The 17,145-nt window shown below is 38.8% G+C and overlaps 1 long non-coding RNA gene across 1 annotated transcript; it reads right to left on the bottom strand.

The window, feature by feature from the left end:
• Positions 1-3,824: 3,824 nt before the first annotated feature.
• Positions 3,825-5,054, bottom strand: LOC117832055. The gene is made up of 2 exons (XR_004635130.1): positions 4,882-5,054; positions 3,825-4,653 (listed from the first exon to the last, which is right to left on the bottom strand). It is a non-coding gene; the product is annotated as an uncharacterized LOC117832055 (long non-coding RNA).
• Between the last annotated feature and the right edge of the window lie 12,091 nt (positions 5,055-17,145).

Here is a 17,145-nt window from a genome sequence, read left to right as displayed (position 1 = left end):
TTATTTCTGTTTTGGTGCAGAAAGGCTCATCAAAGAAATAATTTATTGAACTTTATAAAGTTCAATAAAGTTTGAAGGCATGAGAGCTGTCATTAGCTACATGGACCACTTATAATCAGAATAATGGCCTGACCAGAATAAAAGTGCTTCATATAAACATCTCAATCAGAAGAGACTGATCTGATCTTGCCTGTTGGAAGGAAATATTCAGATCGAGAAGGGTGGTGTTTCTGCACAAAGCGACATAACAAGTCTCTGCTTTGGATCTATCTGAAATTGATAGATCCAAAACTAGTTAGCAGCCGACACAAGTCTTTCGCTTGAGACTTTAAAAGAACTCAAAATTACAGAGCCCGCCGCCAGGTCAGTGAACTAACCTCTCCCTATGCAGGCAATGGGCCCTGCAACAGCTAAATTAGTTGTTCTTTTAAAGTAAGAATAAAGAACAAGTAAAACCTCAAGGTTCTTGAATATCTTGATGTTCAGAAAAAAAGGAACAGAAACATCCAAAGTCACAGATACTGGAGAAGAAGAGTGTAGCATCTCTGGTGCACAGCGAGGGAGTGAAGGAATGGAGCGATACATGGAGGCAACAGCAGTTTTTTTCTTGACTTTATTTCGAACACATCATGTACCATGACATTGCGACAGTGATGTTTGTTTATAACACAGGCAGTGGGAACATCTCCTTCTCCTGCTATTTTCAGCACATGTAGACCAGCGGAACAACTCTGGGCATGTCAAAATGATTTCATTCAGACTGAATGCTTGATGCATGTACACGCACGTCTTAGTCAGATCCCATTATTTAGAGTCCACGAAAAAACAGGGAAGTTGGAATCTTTAAATCAGAATGATTTTAATGGGGTTAATGAAAAACTGCACATGTAACCGTAGCTGGTAAAATCACACTCTTGCATAAGGCAGGGAATACAGCAGGGCAGCCTAAAGCTAATTAAAAGTTAACACACCCATATGTAGTTTGTGAAAATATTTCATCATCTGACAGTTTTTTTAATGAGTAATGTTAATTTCTTTCATCATAGATAATAAATAGATGATATAGAGAAAGGAGCCAGACTTAGCCTTCCTCTGATCTCATAGTTTTATAAGTTTTAGGCACATACTGTAGCCTTTATTGTTCATATTTATTGTATTTTATTACTTTCGTATTCTTTCTAGATAAATACACCTTGGATATTCTACATTCAGATTATTTTCTTTGAAATATTGAAATAAGTTTAATTATGTTCTAAATAAGCATTTATTTCAGTTTTTGAAATGCCTGAATGGTACATTAATTTATCATGTACTCATAATTATTATAATTACCATTTAACCCTCCTGTTATTTTGCGGGTCAAATTGACCCTTTTTAAAGTCTATTTTAGGCAATATATGCCTTCCAGACCAGCTAAATACAGCATTAAAATCTGGGCACGTCTGACAAAAGAGGTGTTGTGTTAATTTATCAACATCACTTCATAAAAGAAAATACAATTCAAAATGTAAAATAAAATAAACAAAAATGTATGTCATGTAAAACTATTGTATTTATATTTAGAGCTTTCCAATGTACATTAAAAAAAAGTTTTAACATTAATTTGAATGAAAAACGAGTGAGTTATCCTCAATTAAAGAACGACAATGGACTAAATCTTGATTTAAATGGTTAGTAATGGAGTTAAAAATTAGATTGAAAAAATTGAATTGGGATTGGGATTTTTGGGGTTCTGACACTTTTGGATAATTGAATATGCCCCGGGATTAAATTAACATAGGAACATTATTGCTGTTCCAGAGAAACGGACATAACAGGAGGGTTAATTGTTATTTTGTACATGTGTCTTTTGTGTAAGGCATGAGAGTGAAAACATCACACATGATGCGTTCACTTTTCATTAATAGATCTGATATTTCTGCAAGGGAAAAAAAAAAGTTAATGTTTCAAACTTGTTTGTATTCAAGCTCATCATTTTAAGAAAGGGCAGATTTGGTTCATGAATAAAAATGTTTCAAAATCCTGAACCCTTTGTTTTCTGTCATAAACCACACACTGACTATTGATATGAATATACATGAACGTCATCAACACAAAATTTATTTTTAGACAAGGCAGTCTGTGAGTCAGAACCCCCTGCTGTATTTCCCTGCTGTACAACCCAATCAGGACACACAAATAGAAGCAAACATGGCCTCAGCTTGAACACCACCAGTGATGTCAGGAGCATACAGCAGCTTTTTGTAAGCACACACTGTACAGCAGACATGAAGAAAGACCTATACATCTGTGTAACAAACACTTTATAAACATGAAATGATCTGATATCTCCTTCAGCTGAGTGATGTGCAAAAAGCATATTATCAACAAATTAGTGGGTCAACTGAGTCAGAGAAATGTCCATCACATTGCAGAGTATGTGTGATAAATAGCACTCAGCCTTATTGTAAAACAATATTGAAGAAATGGAGCAACAGAACACTCAGAGAATCTGTTAGGGAGCGTGTCCGGCATTTCAATGCCATCTGAAGGACAGAGGGAAAATGGCTTTTTGGGAGCACCCATGGGGATTTGTAAAACACTGCATCAGGCTTTAAACATCAGATAGACTGTGATTCATTGGTACAGTTTGTACAGTGAAATTGTATTCTAATTCTTATTCAAGATGTTCACATTCACTGTCAGCAGTTGGTTTCTTGCAAAGGTTTTAAAAAGTTGTTTTAAAAAAAAAGTTGTTACTTATTCCGGATTTGTATAAGGGCACATGTATGACACTGCAACAGGGTCACTGGTGCACTAACCGGCTAGTATCCTTGCCTCTTATTGTGTTCTATTGTGTTTTTAAGCTGAATATCGAGTACTGGATGCTTTATTCTGACTCATCCTTCAAAATTACCCCACAAAAACCTTGGAGTGACTTAGGTCTTGAGCCTTTGTATCCAAGGTCAAGAGTTCTAATTGTTTCTTTGATTTTTTGTCAAACCTGCAACTGTGTTTCTTATTACTTTACTATCTTGAGAGGAAACTGTTGCTCCCACTTGGCCCCAAGTGTCCAGATGACGCCATGCATGTAAATATCTACTGTAGCCCACTGTGTTCTTAAGAGAGGACGCAGTGACACTTTTAATATGATACAGTGTTATTTCAGTTACTACTGAAGCAGTCTTAAATGTTGAAACAGTTGCAACATAAAGCTGCCAAGTGTGCAAAAGTAAAAGAGGCAATTAAGGTTCAGAGCATAGCCTCTCATTTGTTTTTGATTTACAGAAAATCTACATAGCATTATCACATTATGACCTTTATATATCCTGCCATGGAGGGTCTGTTTTTATACATTTTGTTAGCTGTATTACAGCAGTATATGTAAACTAAGGGCAGAAGGGTGTGCCACTTGCAAAAGAAGACCTGATTATATTTTGTACCAAATGGGGCAATTGAAGAAGTAGTTTTTGGACTAGTTCCCTATCTTGCTCCACTAAAAGAAACTTAATGTATCTTGTATAATTTATAATAAATGTTACTGATTTATCTAGCACATGAACATCAAAATGTATTCCTTTGTGAAAACATTTTTTCCACGTGTTTGTGAGGCCAAGCTAACCATGAATGTTTGTAGTTTTAGCATCTACTTACGACTTACAAATTATTTTTTTCTGCAAATTACAAATCCGTGCAAAGCTGAGATAATGTAGAATCTGTTCAGCCAACACATATAGACTGTAGTTGCAGCTTTAATTCATACATTAATTGACATTCACGTTTTTTATTTTATTTCATTATACGATAAGACACGTTGAGATGAGATAAGACAAGATGAGAAAAAATAAAATAAGATAATACTTTATTCATCCCCAAGGGGAAATTAGGGTTCCTGCAGTAAAACAGACATAGTAGCAAGAGTTGTACAAGAATAGAGAAACATTAAATAAAGTAGAAATAGAAAAAAAAAAAAAGAATAGAATTTAATAGTAAATACATATGGTTACAGTATCAGTTATTCTCCTGTGTTAGATTACATAATAGACCATATAAAACCAGAGCAACGGCTTTCCAGAGTGTGCCAGAACTTTCAGAGCTCCGCCTGGTGAAACACTTACAATTTGCAAGTCGTGTTATGGGGCATTTACACCTGTGTTCGGCAACTTGTATTCCAAAATGTGTGTATGTAATTCAGAGAATACATCCAGAACTACAGCACTGTGATGTGCAAATACAGCGCCTCAGACCAAACCCCCTACCAGGCGAAGGTTCCAAGTTTCTTTGGTCTTTCCATGCTGTCCTGTTTATTCATGTTTCGCAAAAAGGATGCATCGAAGGGAGTCAACAACACCGCAGCCATTACAGGGACCGGCAAAGATCAAAATGAATCGGCGCCTTGAGTTTACATTACATTTCTCAGATCACATTTGCACATCTGAGTGTGCATTTGCAATCTATATTTGCATCTTCATGTTTCAGTTCTGATTTTTAAAGTTCACACAGAGTTGATTTAAGTCCATAATATAGAACAGATAGAATTAGATTCACTGTTCTGTCCTCAGTATATGTCCTGTATACACCTTGACAGACAGCTAAACTCTTTCTTTACACCAAGACTCTGAAGACGTTGTCTGCTTGTCCACAGGTTTATTGGTACCTCAGAAAAGGGTGAAACTATAAAATGTACAGAAAACAATATCAGTGTTGCTTTGACATATATACAGCGTTAATAAACATACATCACCTCTAATAAATTAAATCCTTTTAACGTAACCTTATTTATATATCTATGTATTTATTTATTACCATTAACTAGGGAACACAGTGTCACACTGTAAAATACGTTAATCCCAAACATAATCTGCTACAAATAAAGATATACGTTATACAAAGAACACTTACCCACGATGCTATCAAAAACAAGAATGTTCAGGCAGATGTCCATGGATTGCTACTGCCATTAAAAAACACCACCATGCTCTCTAATGCTCTTTCACTTTCTGTTCACAGGTCATGTGACCCAACCATTAGAGGCACACTTTCTGTCACTCTTAAAGTGACAACACCAAACTGAAACTTATAATAAAACAGGAATAAAATGAACATATTTCAACTGTGTAACAGCACATTCACACTGAAAAGGTAACAGTGTGAGACCTAAAGGAGGAGACATCAGAACATCTAACATCAAAGGTTCAAATCGTGATGTAGGCTCATTTTTGTAACACAGAACATAATTGTGCAAATATTTCCATCCAAGGTCAAAATGCAAAGAATTTTACCTGCAACTGTAATCAAAGAGTCATCCAAATAATGATATCATCTCTGTGCCATTCTGCAGCTCAAAGCGACGACATGCTTCGCCTCTAGCACTGACCTTTCACAAACCTCTTCTCCAGCACACCTATTTTACACTTCAAAGTATCAAGTTAAATTATTCCAATTAGGCCTGCAGCGCTGTTCTGGTCCTACCAATCTGCTGATGAAAGAACTTACCAAGCCTATCAGCCTCCCCTCAGAAACTCAATGCACTTGTACGTTATACATATTCATCAGACTGTTTAAAGAGGGGTCTGCTTGTTTTTGCAGAACCCTGAAACAGAAAATTATCTGTTGTTTGATTATTGTTTTGAAAAAACCTGGTTGTTAGCTGGTAGCACAATAGGTGGTCACTTTTCTCAATTATCACATGCATATGAAAGATAAAGCTGTGACTTTCAGGTAACAATTATGCAGTTGGTATAAAGTTTTTTGATGCAAACAAAGCCTAAAGATCTCAGACAAAAACTCTTATGTGACTGATGGTTACTGAAGCACTGCAGGATTTATATTTATGGGACCAAACAGCCGGGTAAAGAATACAGCCAGATGGGAGCTTATTGGAAGCGTTTTACCTCTCATGGATTTTTAAACCACTCTATTGATTCTATATGCTTTGCACCGAGGCTGGCTGGAATAAACTACACGCTGTCCATGCCAGTGAAGTACAGTACTGATTCCACCCTCATCCAGTAAGAGCTTCATCTGCCTTTGGAGAAGCAGAACCAAGGGAATTATAAACAGGGGGAAATAGACGATAAAGGCTATTATGTCCACTGTAATATCCATTTCCCAAACAATAATGTCAGGGAAGGAGAAGTAATGAGAGCAGAGCAGTATTACCCCACCATCTGCTCTCCTCCACTGCTCAGTCTGTCTTAACTCTCTGAGGCTGCTTTCTATTTGACTCTATCTGGCTCCTGTGCTGCTTCACTCCCCCACACTCAGCTTTGTCTTTGTTAACCCTCTCATTTCCAACTATCTATATTCTGTGCTTCGAGAATCTCTCGCACATTTGGTAGTAGCAAATACATCCCTGATCCTCTCGAGATCAATTTCTTATTCTTTGTGGAAGTGGGAATGAAGAAAAAAGATCTTGTTCCCTGGCTGTACATCCACCTTACATTCTAGTATACTGTATAAAAATAGCTGCCTTGGAGATTACAAACTCTCTCCTAAAATATGCATGAGAAGCTTGGAAGTTAAATAGGTGTTTTTCCATACATTTTGTAGAGTTTGAATCCGTTTTGCTGACTTTGTAGTAGTCCCATTGCTCTTGAATATTATGAGCTGGATTTAAGTGTAAAATGAGTAATATTAGGACATAATTAGAGCAATGTTCTTACAGTATGTCTTTGCAAAGCAAACCATGTAGTAACTGTGCAGATATTCTGCTGAAGTAGAGCTACTTTTAACTTAACATTTACTTAGCTTAGATGGGGCTCATGTTTATCCTGCTACTTTTTTTTAACCAAACTAGCTACCTGATATTCTAAGACTGAAAGTACTTCAAACATTTACAGTTGAATGCATGAAGTCACCTCAGATGGCTGTAGTTGTGCTGGAGGAGTTCTCAATCCTCCACTTGGCCTGGGAACATGCTCATAACCCAGCTCATGGGCCTTGGCAAAGGATGGAAGGAGCACAAGTTATCAAAGTAAACAAATAATTGATTTCAAATTATGTTAAATAAACTGATAATAACTGATATGAGGTGTGTCGGAGTGCACTAATTCTCAAGTCTAACTGGAACAATGGGGCAGATGCTAGTTTGGCATGGGGGGTGAGAGAGAGACAGCAAAGCAACATGAATCCAGCTAAAATCAGGTGTGGAGCACTGGGCTCAGGTGCTCCAGATCTGGGATGATGTGGCCAATCAGCACTCCTGGAACCCTCTGAAAAAGATTTGCAAATTAGTATGGCCATCAGAATACATACACTCAAGCAAGGCCAAAGGTATTTGTGCAATACTACCCCTGTGTTGATGGGAATCATAGCTTTGTACTGTGGAGATTGAATCTGTCGAGAAAAAGTTGAAAAGTCATGAGCTGAGCGGAGCAGTTCTTCAAAGGTATGGAAAAAGTGAGGAATATGAGAATCATCAGAAAAGTAGTTCACACCTGGTGTCATCATGTTTAGATAAAAGTGCTTTTATGGAGTATGTCACTTTCAAAGTTTCACATTTTAAATGCTTTAAATCATATAATTTCTATGTCCAATCCCTCCTCTAAAAGCACTAAGTGTTGGATACTGAGTGGGTACACCGGCACTTAGGGTGCCCTGCTGTCTCACCTCTGTGGAGAAGAAGCCGCTGTGACATTTAGGCCTCCGCGTTGCATACCCAGGGCCAGCTGTGATGGCAGGCCGGGGAGATCTACTAAGCGTGGGATGGAAATGCCAGCAATCAGTCAGGTGGTACACCACAATCTCAGCGCTTCAATGTCACTGAGTGGAAGCGATTTTCTGACCTCCCTGGGCTCAAAAACTCTGCCTTGTTCTTGATTTCAAAAGCGTTGACACACGTGCTTCTCCACTCAGCACATAAAAACGTATTCCTCGAACATGCTGTGGAATAATGTCGCGTTTCGGAGTAATGGAGTTTTAATGACTGCATCTTATTCTAAGCAACCTACACAGGAAATAAAGGAAACAGTGACTTGTTTGCGTCCTCTGAGAGCTTTTTATTCTCCTCTTCCTTTACAGTGGCCACTGTCCAAAACAGTCACAGCGGTTTCTGAGCAACTCAATTTGGCCATAACCGTAGTGGGGAAATCCAAGTTTTGTACCACAGCTGACCACACACACCCACTCGTCTGAATTCCACAGCTCGACCTCAAACACACATCAAGTCAGCACGGATTGGTGACTGCACGCGGGCACAAAACAGCACCATCCTGCTACCCACACTCCCTGGGTTACTCAGGGCTCTCATTAGAGCCTGTAAAAGTCTAAACATACACCCGCTTGTGTAAGAGGTATGTCTGCACAGAAGCAAATGGACACAGGCTGACTGAGAAAATAAATACATCAAGGCAAAAAAACAAACAATGCTTTAAAACACAACATGCAGTACACATACATAATGAAGTTAAATTTACACTTTAAAGGAACATGGAAAAAAGACACATCTTTGATCTCATCTCTTTTACATGCCGCTGTGTTTTGAACCAGTGGTGAAGAGAATAATTCAACTGATTCTTTCCAAGTCTCTTTAATTTTGTGACTCAATTATAACATAATATATTATTCCAGGTGTTCACACCATGGCTGGATATGAGATTTGACCTTCTTTATCAGTTTGGATGCCATTTTTTTGTGTATTTTTTTCAAATTTCCTTAACAGGTTTATTTTATGTTCATAACGATTTACATTATTTACATTCTATCAACATTTTATGATGATTGTAAAAATTACGATGTCAGATTTTCTTGAGGTATGTGAGAAGTGATGATACTTTTCTCAATCTGCTTGGAAGATGAGATGAAGAGCTGCACTGATTTGAAATTGTTAATATTTAACATTTGTAGTATTTATGATCAGAAATCCTGTTCTGTAGATTGTCATGTGGGACATAATGATCCAAATTTGGAAGCAAGCTGACCTAAGAAGGAATCACGACAAACACAGCCATGGTGACGACAGCAAACGTGACGTATATACTTAAATAGACCTCAGACACAGAGGACTAACTTGTTGGTTTGTGGCAAAAACTCTAGTATTGAAACAACTTTTTACACACACCAGAATCAAGCTGACAAAGAGAGGAGTTAAGCAAAATATCTACTGCAATGGATGTACCTGATAGCTAAGCAGCTAGCGAGCTTTAGCTTGACAACCATCCTATTATCCGCCATATTTGTTTCCTCTGACACATTTGACTGAATTATGCAAGATTTCTAACTCAGAGTGTGGATTCTGTTTGTTGTTGAATGGAATCTGTTATTGTGTGGTGGCCATCTTGTTGTTCTCCAAACACTGTTAGAACAAAACTGTTAACCTTTCATTATTTGTCGTGATGTGTGGGGTCTGTCACATTTTCAGTATCTGTTAAGATTTCAAAACTCTTTCATTGTGCCAGGCTTAAGGCTGGCAGGGACAAAAATACATAATCAATTTTCAATCTAACTTTCAGTATCAGAATCCCTGGCTTCCAACTCCATGCTGTTTGTTTTTTCAGTCAGTATTACTGCTGCTGCAATTTAAGAGATACTCTTGAGGCCTTGGACAGTAAGCAATGTTTTCTCTTTTCAGGACTTCTCCGAGACTTTTGATCATGACATCTTATTAGAAAGTCTGAAAGCTCCTGGGTTCTCAGCATGTAGATGGGTGTTGTACTTCCTATCTTACTGGTAAAACCCAGACTGATAAGTTAGAGGGTGCTACCTAAGAGGTGCTACAAATCCATGAGGGGTTTACCCAAGGTTCTGTTCTTGGTCCACTACTACCAATAATAAGTGCCTGAACAGTGGTGATGTAGACGGCACTGGTGCCTTATAGCAGGACAGTTTCTGCTTAGAATCCTGGCTTTCTGTGTGAAGCTTGCATGTTCTCCCTGTAGGTACTCTGGTTTCCTCCCACAGTCCAAAGACATGCGTGTCAGGTTAACTGGTCACTCTAATTTGCCCACAGGTGTGAGTGTGAGTAGGTCTGTTTTTTTTTGTCTTTGTTTTAGCCCTGTGGATGGACTGGCAGCCTGTCCACTGTATACCCTACCTCTTGTCTAATGACAGCTGGAATGGATCCCAGCACCCCTGCCACCCTACACGGGATAAGGGGTGTAGCTAATGGGTGGATGGATGGACAGATTAATTGTCCATGGACAGATTTTTATTTCCATGAAAAGTGACCGACAACAGTGGCAGAGCTAGGGGGGTTCATGGTCACTCCTGAAATCTGATTGCCCACCCTGAAATTCTTAATCATGATTGGTGATTTGCCTTGTCAGAGGCATTACTAATACTGGAATCAGCTATTTTGGTTGTGTTTCAACAGACTGCAGAGAAGTTTCAGTCAAAACAGTCTGGCTACGCGACTGACAGACAGACATTCATCCACAGCAGCGCCAGTGACCTTTATATGTGTCTCTTGCGTCAACCCAGAGTTGTGGTTTTACAGTCATGAACCACATCAGACACAACGTCACAGTGTTGTATTTATATTATTCAGTGTTTGAATGAACCTGGTGTCTAAGTCTAATGAAGTCTCACTGTGGCTGACATGCGAAATAAAAGATTAAAGAGAAAGTTAATTTATTGTAATTTCATATGTAGAATATGAATGAGTCACCATATTAAGAGTGACTCCCTGATTCACTTGTTTTCTCTCTGACACTCAGCGTCTCTGTGGCAGACTCAGCCCTCTGTTTTCTGCTCTCTCATCCATCGACTACACACACATGCACGCATTTTTTCCACCCCATTGAAGAGACCTAATGCTCTTTATCACAGCTCAAGTGTTTCACACTCTTTGACAATGCCTCTTCTCCAGCGACCACCTCCCCCAGAGCTTTCCCCGGTGCCTTTTTGACAGAGAACAATTTGCACATGCTTCAAGAAGGCGATGAGCGATGAGAGAAAGGTTGTGTGCTGATGCAGACAAGGGCTAATGCGTATTTATTTCATTGAGTAGCGTTGCTTGGCAAAGCCAGCGTAGCTCATACCCAGGGTAATGGCTTGACAAATCAGATCTGTAAGACTATCCACACTTGCCACTTCTCTTTTTCTGCAGGTACAGAGAGAGCTGAGCCAGCAGACGAGGGCGGGAATAGAGGAGGTCTCTAACACACTACAGTTCTGGAATAGGAGAGCATTTGTAATTTGTTAAAATGGCTTTAAACTATTTGTAGACAGCTCTATTTTATTTCCAGATTGTTAGTTCTGAACGTGTGACTTTTTTGTTTCAGCATTGAACATACTGGCCTGGTTCTTCTGCTTAAAAAGCTTAAAGGAATATGTGCAGGGAAGGTGTTGCGGCTTTCAGACCTAACTCTAACACCTTAGGTTAGTTCTGGGGATTTTTTTAGGAGGAACTATCCACTATAGAGTTCCCTTAGAACTACACAACGTGTGGACTTTTTACCTATCACTGTTGTAATGGTAGAGAGAGTACCTACTCTGAAGCAGGAACTAAAGTGCTTCCTCTAAACGGGGGTTCAAGGAACTAAAATTGTTCATGCCTTTGGTGCAGAATCAATAAAAATTGGGAGGGTTCCTACAGTTCCTAGAACTATGAAAAAGTTTCCGTGGTCCGAAAATGCCAGTAGTTTACACATTTAACCCTCCTGTTATGTTCGTTTCTCTGTAACAGCAATAATGTTCCTGGGTCAATTTGACCCGGGGCAATTATCAATTATCCAAAAGTGAGTACCCCAAAAAAATCCCAACACACATTTTTTTAAATCAAATTTTTAATTCCATTACTAACCATTTAAATCAAGATTTGGTCCATTGGTGTTCTTTAATTCTCACAGATCATGGTTCAACAAGGATAACTCACCCATTTTTCATTCATGTTAAAACTTTTTTAATGTACATTGAAATTTTTATTTTTAAGAAGTGATGTTGATAAATTAACACGACTCCTCTTCTGTCACATGCTACCCAGATTTTTATGCTGCATTTAGCTGGTTGGAAGGCAGATATTGCCTAAAATAGACTTTAAAAGGGTCAATTTAACCCACAACATAACAGAGGGTTAAATATTCTTGTATGTTTAGCACAGCCTGTGTGCAAATACATGCATACATTCTGTTAAGTTTGCCAGTTCAATCTGAGGTTAAGCCCTGTATAAGGATAAGGAAAAGTCTGAAAGTTCACAGTAGAGTTTTTTAGTTGGGAGTTGGCGATATTTTGACAGCAGCATTGAACTTGTCAAAACTTTTGGTTTGACTTTTTCGCTCATTTCATTGCCAGATTTCAGGGAGAGGAACAAAATGATCCAATCTTGCAGTGAAACAAGCACTGGATGCTGCATACTTTGTGTGGTTAACCATCCATGCTGCATACAGACATCAGCAGAGCTTCATATATAGTTTTCTTCTCTGCACTTCCGTAGTGAAAGTATGAAGCAATTAAAATGAGATGCACTTCCACATCTTTGAAAGAGAGTTATGAGGAGCTGGATTCGATGAAGCTCCTGTGGAGGGGATATATTTGGCCACCTCAGCACCTCTGTTAGCGCTGCAGCTCAGCAGGGTGGCTCCTCTGACAAACTCAACATTCTCTAGGAGGCTTATTACCTGAAAATCAGTCTTTAAAATCATCACACCTGGCTTAAAGTAAAGTCTAAGAACTGCTGGCACACCGAGAGCAGGATATGTTTAAGGCCTTTGGCTTGTGTGACAAATAATCAGTTTAAGTTGTAATGAGATTACAATACGTATGATAAGATTGAGTTTAAGTAAATATATTGATTATTCATTTTAAGCCATTCTTTTACATGACATACTTTGTTCTGACTGAAAAGGAGTTATAAGTTAACCTTAAAGCTCCTGTAGGGAGTTTTTATCTAGTTATGAAACAGACTGAAATTCAAGATAAACCAGACTTTAAGCATAAAGATGTACTATTTATATGTTGTTATCTTTAAAGCCTGAAACTGATGCTGACAGTTGTCAGACAAAGTGATTCATAGCATACTGCTGAAAAAGCTTTGTTTACATTTCACAAGAAAGCTTCTCGATGAGTGACATGTTTTGTCCACAAGGGACACCAAAAGGGACGTGAAGTGATGTGGGTAGAAAGTCATGATGTTAACATTTACACAGTTATTGTGCATGCTACAATACATTTTAGATACAGATCTGGCAACAATGAGCAGTCGATATGCTAATGTTAAACCAACTGAAATTGAAGAGAGCTGTTTCATAGAAAGACTACTAAAATTTTTGATTATTTTACCTTTATTTGATAGAACAGCTAAGACACTAGGAATGTGGGGAGAGAGAGGGGGTATTGACCTGCAACAAGTCTGTAAGGGCTGGGAATCGATCCCATGACCATTGCCATGAGGACTGCAGCGTCCGTACATGGGGGCGCTCGCTCCGCCAACCAATCCAAACTTGCGCCCCATACAGGTTTGATTATTCAGGGTAGGACAGATATAATTCGCAAGCAGACATACAGATCAACATGGTTCAGCGAACAGGAACAGGGCTTTACTTTGTGTGACCATTTAGCGGGAATGTGGTGGTTACTGTTTGCTGTTGCATTAAAATTCTGGGCCATGGAGACCCAAGCACAAAATATGAGTGTATGAGTGAGTGTGTTTTCCAAACTGACCTCATTAAGAGTTTTTGCAACTTTAGGGGGTTTTACAGTATTCTAGGAAAGTAACACATGCACTTATTAGTAAATATGTCTTTATTTCAGATTTGGTAGGAATCTTGGTGGAGGATGGGAAGGAGAGGGGGAGGAAGGTTGATCGGAAGCCACGTTCTTTTATCTTGTTCAGTGCCCTTCTGGGAATTCAGCAGTCCTTTTAAATGAAAGGACTGGAAACACTGTTACAGAAACTGTCATGCATAAACTTCATTTTAGAAAGGTTCTTGCTCATCGTTTTTCTCACATTGTGATTGGTTGAATAGTAAGGATGCTGTTTGCTTTCTTGATGTATCCAAGCAGAGTTTTGTGGCTGTGCATTGCAGGTCTGCATTGGATAAAAAAAGAGGGATTGAAACTACCTTTATGTTGCCCTTTGTTTCGGCTTCTATACAGTATGTAGCTAAAGAGGCTGCTGTTTTACAGAGACCTGGTGTAACTGACAGACCATGGAATTGTAATAACTGAACGCCAAGTCACATTACATTTTGTTTGTTGTGCTCTGAGCAATTTGTAATGTTCTGGTTTCATTTCATGAGCAATAAAAATGATCATTTGGATCTCCACTGGAGTGTATAAACCCAACTGTTGCTGCTGGTAGATGAAAATGTCACCTATAATAAACATCTGAGTCTCTATTATAAGCTTTTTTTATTCTTAGAGTGTCATAAAGTCATGTTGCTTTGAGTATAATTTAGTGCCCATTACTGTTTTTAGAACAGCATTTTGAGAGCAAAACACCAGACAGGTGTCAATCAAAACTTGATTTGGAACTTGCACACAGACTGGAGAAATGCTCTGAATGGCTGAATACACTGTTATAAACTAGGTTTTCTCACAATAATGAAGTTTATTAAAACTCATATGCCAAAAGACACCTACTACTCAAAATCATAAATGCAATTTTGCCATGTCCCTTAAAGCCAACCAGTTCAGTTCCTGTGGTATCATGTGATATTTTAGTATCCCTGATGTGTAGATATGTGTTAGTTGTTAAACTCTGCAACGGTTCCTTAGCAGAGCAACAGAGCCACCTCTTGAAGGACTCATTGCGAGAGTATAAATCTAATTTTAACTGAGAGACAAAAGAGTGAAAAAATCCCAGCTCTGATTGGGGAGGTGTAGAGGCCTTGCTGCTAATAGTCTGCAGAACAACCCGACTGTGAGTGCAGAGGATATATGTGGTGGCCTTGTTAACACAAAAAAAGGGCAATGTGAACACAGCACGACACAACCTTTTCAAGGTTTGAAAATCCTGTTATAGAGGAGGTGTGTGTTTTTTTTGTATAATGGGGTCAGCAGGTACCAGTAAAAAAAAAAAAAGACTTTAAGTAACAAGGTGAGATGGCCAGTGGACGGATGTGACTGTGGATCATTTGTGGTATTTAGGAGCAGCTGGCCTTCTGAGCCTCTAAAGTTACGCACCTTTTCCATCACATTTACTTTTCTGTCACTGTCCCCTCTGTATTCTCATCTCCACTTCATAAAGCACAAAGGTAATTGATTTCATTTGTGCAACACAAGCTCATATTCAATCACCACGAGCTCCTGACCTTTGCAGTGTGAATCACTTAGCTGTGCTAATTCTGTTGCCATCCGAGCAGCTCTGGATTCAGATACCCGCCAGTTCCCTGCCAACAGGCAATAATAGGTTATCTGCTTACCTTGCTAAATGAGGTGTAAAATTAAATGGCACATGGGTTTGTTTTCCATATTTTTGAGTAAGAGGTAGCTGTGTTAGTTAATGAATCAGTCTTTCCTGGTCACAGTCTACACTGCAGGTGATGATGGTTCAATATTTCATTAATTTGTACTAGGATTGCTTCAGTATCAGTTGAACAACTGCAGTATTTTCATTGCATACAACATTAGGTTAAAAATAGGTTTATGGTGAGAGTACTCTGGTTTATGAAATCTAGTGGAACATTATGGCTCCATTATTGTTATCTGAATCCTGCATATTCAGGTCTAAGTATTTCCATATAACATACGTTTCAAGCTAGAGGTAGGGGTGCCAACCATCCTGTATTAGCCGGGACATTGAGCAGGTTTTTTATATGAACAGGCAGTCAGGGTACCTCTCTCTGCTCCACTCTTATTAAACTTGCAAAACCAGAATGTTCAGGGATGCCGGATCAGCTCAGCGGTGAAAGCCTAATACATGGGCTGTTTTTCAACTACTGCATACTACATACTGCAAACTGTTTTTGAAGGCAGTATGTGCTGTTCGATCTGTTTTGCAATATGCTGGGCCAGATGTCACTGTATTTTCAGTTCGGAAAGTGGAAGTAAACAACGGCCAAGCTGATAGCAAAACTGCTTCTTTAGCATTCACTTATGATTTATAAAGTTAAGAAGTGGTTTGTATGGAATTTAATTATTTTCTCAGACATGAACAGTTACCTGTGTTATGGGTATCGACTCTGTAATTACTGGAAGTTACAAGAGTCGCCTCCCTTTATTTCGCATTACTTCACTGTAATTAAACGGACCGTTAAATGTCTGATACAACTGCAGCACAGTAGGTGGCGCTAATGCACCAAAAAAGCAGGTTGCGCTGTGCGTTGAGGGAACAGTATGTGGGGGAGACTGGTCCACTGCATACTGAGACATTTTCCAGAATCAGTATGATATCCAAGTAGTTTTGATATAATGCATATTTTGCTCTTCTTCACATACTGCACACTACATGCTGAATTTTGGCCAAATCAGTACGTACTGCTAGTATAGTAGGCAGTTTGGATAACAGCCATGGTGTCTAGTTCGCCACTCTTTACTCTACATGATTTTTTGTTCTTTTAAAGAAAAACCCCCCAAAATAACTAAAGAAACTGTATGTTGGCTACATGCAGTTTCAAATTAAAATTGCGTTAGAGTCAGGCAGGCAGATTGGTCTCTAGTGATTGATTGAACCAAATGGATCCCCCTCCTTCATGTGAAACTTTAAGTGTGGAGGTAATGTCAGCCTGAACATGGAAACTGAGAGCAAAGAGTTGACAATTCTGTCTGATATCAGGGAAATGAAAACGTTTTTTTTTTGTCCCTCACTATTACAGCAATCAATACTGCCAAGAGTGTCAGGATGAAGTATAAGATTGCTGTTATTGAAAAACCATAACTTGGCAAGGTCCACTTCCAGAAGCCAATGTGGATGTGATTTGTGTAATGCATGTGTCAGATGGGAGCAGCCGGGTCAGTGCGTACAGGATGTTATTCTTTTCTTTACATGTCTGACACTGTCTGCAGGTTCTGATGAAAAATACAATTTTATGCTTTTGGAGGTGAGATTTCCTCGGTATGAGAGAAAGGTTGCAACAAATTGCCAATGCTGGCCGGGAACATGCTGAAAAGAAACAACTTTTCACCTAAAAAACATAACCCTAGTGAGGAGATTGTAAATCTCAACCTGGCTGCTGCAAAAGAAATACGTTTCCTTTTGCTTTCAAGGAAAGAGCACAATGTGCTCCCATTCAACGAAAATGTTTCCTTTATATGTTACTCTTTTAAAACCAACTGTGTAACATCTTG

The sequence above is a fragment of the Notolabrus celidotus genome, chromosome 20 (assembly GCF_009762535.1).
Source record: "Notolabrus celidotus isolate fNotCel1 chromosome 20, fNotCel1.pri, whole genome shotgun sequence".
Lineage (NCBI taxonomy): Eukaryota > Metazoa > Chordata > Actinopteri > Labriformes > Labridae > Notolabrus > Notolabrus celidotus.
The sequence above is the reverse complement of the archived record's forward strand: the minus strand, read 5'-3'. Positions and strand labels throughout refer to the sequence as shown.